The following is a 5,235-nucleotide window of genomic DNA, read 5'->3' as shown; positions in this document are numbered from 1 at the left end:
TTTTTTTTTTTTTGGCCAGGGCTGGGTTTGAACCTGCCACCTCTGGCATATGGGGCAGGCGTCCTACTCCTTTGAGCCACAGGCGCCCCCCAGAATTACTCTTTCTTTATTGTCCAGTCAACCCTTTGCAGGCTGGCTCCCCGTACGGAAAAAAAAAAAAAACACGGCTTTGAAATCATCAAAACAAAGAAGCATCCTGTGACCCAAACAGAAGCAAAAAAAAAAAAAAAAAAAAAAAATTCACAGCTGACTGCAATGCAGTTTGCCAAGACAATTACATTAGAATTCCTGCCAGGAACTAAGTAGTGCCAAACCTAGAGCTGGGAAATTAAGGACCCTTTTCATTGTGCCATGTAGAGCATCTTCAGCGACTTTTGGAACTATATTCAAGACCATTCTAATGTATGGCAAAGATGAAGGCCACAAATTGAGAGGGGTGGCGGGAGACAGAGCCAAATTAGATAGCATATGGATGTACTTATTGCGGCCTGCATGGACTTTTTTTTTTTTTTTGGAAACAGGGTCTCACTATGTCCCCCTTGGTAGAGTGCCATGGCGTCACAGCAACCTCAAACTCTTGGGCTTAAGTGATTCTCTTGCTTCAGCCTCTAAAGTAGCTGGGACTACAGGCACCTGCCACAGCACCCAGCTATCCTTCCATGGCAATTGTCATTCTTTAGCTGGCCCACGCTGGGTTCAAACTCGCCAGCCTCGGTCTATGTGGCCAGGGCTGTAACCACTTTGCTACAGGTGCTGAGCCCTGCACAGACTATTTATAAGTGTAAATTAATTGCCATTTAAAAAAAAGATGTCACCTTCTCTTGTTGTATTAGAATGGTGGCCTCCAAAACAATAGGAACTTCCAGAAACTGGGAGTGTAACTATTTGCATAAGGGTCTTTGTAAATGTAATTAAGGATCTCATGATAAGAACACCTGGATTATTATCCAGGCGAACTCTAAAGTCAATGACAAGTGCCCTTACAAGAGACAGAAGAGAGAACATAGAGAGAAAAAGGGACAGGTGATATGAAAATAGTGACAGGGGCAAGGACTGATTCTCCCGTAGAGCCTTCCGGAGAAACAATGGCCGTGTCATGCTTTGATCTTGAACTTCCAGCCTCCAGAACTGTGATGGAACAAATTTCTGCCATTTTGAGACATTCAATTTGTAATACTTTATAACAGCAGCCCTAACAAGCTAATGCACCCACCCAAAATTCAAATTTTTAACTGTGCTTAATAAACAACAGCAAATGTTAATAGTAAAAAAAACAGAGAAACCGTAATTTAATGTTTAGCATCACCAAGCAAAGCAATTAATCATGACAGCCCAATCAAAACTCAGATAATGGCTCAGCACCCATAGTACAGTAGTTAAGGCACCAGCCACATACACCCAGGCTGGCGGGTTTGAACCTGGCCCAGGCCAGCTAAACAACAATGATAACTACAACAAAAAAAAAATAGCCAGGCATTTTGGAGGGCACATGCAGTCCCAGCTACTTAGGAGGCTGAGGCTAGAGAATCACTTGAGCCCAAGAGTTCGAGGTTGCCGTGAGCTGTGACGCCACAGTGCTCTACTGAGGGTGACATTATGGGACTCTGTCTCAAAAAAAAAAAAAAAAACTCAGATGACATATAGAACAAAACAAGATGGTAGCATGTATCTCCAAATCCCAAAATAGGAGTAGATGGAAATAAATGAGCCACAGCTCAAAGACCTGTCTGGTACCAGCAACTATGTGAGAGGAAAAAGAGAGAAAACATAGGGACTTCAAAGAGCCCTTAGAATTAGAGTAAGGGGGTAGTGCCTGTGGCTCAAAGGAGTAGGGCGCCGGCCCAATATGGCAGATGTGGCAGGTTCAAACCTAGCCCCAGCCAAAAACTGCAAAAAAAGAATTAGAGGTAGGTCCCCCACCACATGCAAGAAAAGTCACCAATGGTGTTGAGCCCCAAAAAGGAGGTTTCTTCCCCTTAAAATACAGCATACCATCCAGCAAGCCAGAGTAAGGATGCAGCTGAAACTCACCAAGAGAAGGGGACCTGGGTAGGGCCAGTTAATGTCAGGGTGGTTGAGCTTCACGGATGGTCAGAGTGAACAACCTTCCAGGAAAAAAGCCCCACAGCAGGGAGAGACTGTTGCAATCCATATCACACCCCTGTGGCAACACAAGCATCTAGGAACACCACCAGCAGCCCAATGAATCATTAAGTTCTCACTCATTCCAAAAACTGTGCCTTTGGGAAACTCATTTGGCAGAAAATAACCTAGCTTGCTTTGCTATTCTGAAATTGGTTTCGGAAATTAAAAGGGAAGGCCTGAATTATATTCCCAGAACTGTAGTGTTTAAGACTGAATTCCACCTCCCTTAAAAAAAAAAAAATCTGATTTCAAACTTGATAAAATCAACTAACCTTGTTCAGTTTGAGTTTATCACCAAAGCATGGTGGGTCAGCCCACCATGGAGGTGACTGAGTATACCCAGCCCTGCAGAACTTACTCTGAATATGAAAGCCATTTTGAAATTATGCAATCCCTCCTTGGCTATAACCAGATGTTTTCTGTTTTGAAAGTGTATAAAACAACTCATCACTCCGGGTAAACTGCCTCAAGACTGGGTTCTGTTGGCACACTATGAAGCAGAACACAAATCCCCCATGCTGGTCAATGAACAAGCCAGGCAGGGCCACCCTGCGTTTGATTGACCAGGCTGTACAGTGAACAAGGACTATGGCCCAAGGACTGAGCTGGGGTGAACTCCATCCCTTGGGCCAGGCAAAGGGGGTGTCTTTGTTCTACGCAAAGGCCTTGACTGCTGGCCAAGCCCAGCATGGCGGCCTTCCCCTTTTCCTAACTGGCACAATTAGTGGAAAAGGAAAGGCACTATAAGGGATAAAGAAAGCCCTCGGTCAAGTTCAAACTAAAGGAAAAAAAAACTTACAAAAGAAACTCAATTTGAAGTGTTGTTTTCACACTATGGTCTTACCCCACCCCCATCCCCACAATAAAAACAGGCCAAGTGTGAATTATTTCTGATAGTTCATTCATCTATGTACTCAGTTTGTTTGTGCAGGCCACTTAGTCCTTGTGGGCATCTGAGTAGGCTGGCCCTGCCAGGAAGGTGCCTGTGGGACATTGTGGAGACAATGCTGTTCTTCCCACTGTCACCTCACTTCCTATTCACCTTCCTCCTGATCTCCCCTGCCTCCCATCACCCGGCCTGCTCTTAGGCCTTGGAGAAAAAACCAAAGAAACTGGAGCTAAAAACTCCCCAGAAATATCTCTTTTCCAAATCAGAGTTTTAATGTGAAAACTACAAGCCAAAGCCACAAGCTCTGCTTAGGCTTAAAGAGGTGGCTCACTTAGTCATCTTGACCTCAGATGCTCAATAAATGTTTTACTGGGGTGGAGGGATAATAAGCCAACCTAATGGGTACTATAAACACCATCTGGGGTGCCAGGCACACCTATAGCCAGGACTCAAGCATTACAAAAATGATCTATGTAAACTAAAACATTCGTATTCTCTCTTGATATTTTGGAATTTAAAAGATTTTTTTAAAATGTTTTATGGGTAAATGAAAAATTACTTCATTTGGCTGAATTTATGACTTCTTACTACCTTATCTTTGCAGAGGTTCTAGAACATCCAGACCAGTTGTTTTCAATCCTAGCTATGCATTATAATCACCTGGGGAGTTTTTAAAAATTCCAATGCCACACGGCTAGATCAATTAAATAAAAATCTAGGGGTAGGGGCCAGGGGCTTGAAGGCTCAGGCCTGTAATCCTAGCACCCTGGGAGGCCAAGGCAGGTGGACTGCCTGAGCTCATGAGCTCCAGACCAGCCTGAGCCAGAGTGAGAGCCCTATCTCTAAAAATAGCCAGGTGTTGCAGCAGGCACCTGTAGTCCCAGCTACTCGGGAGGCTGAAGCAAGAGAATCGCCTAAGCCCAAGAGCTGGAGGTTGCTGTGAGCTGTGATGCCACGGAACTCTACCGAGGGCAACAAAGACTCTGTCTCTATAAAAAAAAAAAAATGTTGTTTGGCAGAAGTTCTTAGAAAATTCACTTCAATGGTTATTACTCAGAGCCATCTAAAGTGCTCAGAAACACAGTGACCTCCCCCAGGGCAAAATGTATCCTTTGTCCAAACAACGCAATGTCCCCATTTCCAGACCACTGCCTGCTTTGTGTGTGTTTGTTCAACAATAATGTAAAATGAATCAGATGGTCCAAATTAAATATACCACTACCAAAGGAAAGCAAGATAGGAAGAGGAAAAAAAAAATTCAAGGCCTAAGTTTCATCTCCCTGCCTCATTTTTCCCAGGGATCCATTTATAAGCCTCTCTCGAAGAACGTCATTCCTCTGACCCTAAGGCACCAGCTCCAGATGGCTGAAACCCAAATCTATAAAATCCAGCTGAAACCTGCTTCCCATACAAGTACTCGCTGCACTGTCCCCATCACAGGTCTGAGATCAAAATCAGGCTCATGATTTCCCTGCTCCCACCAACTAACCTATTCACATGCCCCATAATCCCCTCCTCTGAGCTTTTCCCACAAATCCCCAACCACATCCTCTCTACCCCACCCCAAATTCGTTAGCCAGGACACTTTGCACTTATAGACTTCATTTCCTCAAATTAGGAAAAGTGTAGGCACTACTTCGTAGGGTTCTGTTAAAGAGAACCCAAAATAAATGTTAGTTCCCCTCCATCCCTCATGGTCTTACACTGCTATTTAATCACTGTGTAAGATTTGCTGTACCAACACAACCTTACTAGCCAAGGAAGACATGCTGAATAAAAACACAAGACACCATACAACCTGTCAAACAGGAAAAAAAAATGCTTCAATTGTATTCCCAGTCCTCCTTCAGCTTTGAGAGGCCAAATGGTCCTTAAATTGAATTTAGATGCTGCCCTAAGGAAATATACAATTCTCACACATCCAGAAAATGCTCTAGACTCTCTCCACTCATAACCTTGGCTTGCAGCTTGTTTTCCTACTTTAAAAAGTTCAGCTAACCCACAATCTCATTATTAGGAATCTACCCAGAAGAAAAAAATTCATTTTAGCATAAGGACATTTGTACTATTTATTGCAGCCCAATTTACAACCGCCAAAATGTGGAAAACAACCTAAGTACTCACCAACACATGAATAGATTATTAAACTGTGGTATATGTGTACCATAGAATACTACTCAGCTGGCAGCGCCCATAGCTCC

Source organism: Otolemur garnettii, unplaced genomic scaffold (genome assembly GCF_000181295.1).
Source record: "Otolemur garnettii isolate 467f Iridium unplaced genomic scaffold, OtoGar3 scaffold00051, whole genome shotgun sequence".
Taxonomy (NCBI): domain Eukaryota; kingdom Metazoa; phylum Chordata; class Mammalia; order Primates; family Galagidae; genus Otolemur; species Otolemur garnettii.
This window is presented reverse-complemented; position numbering follows the sequence as displayed.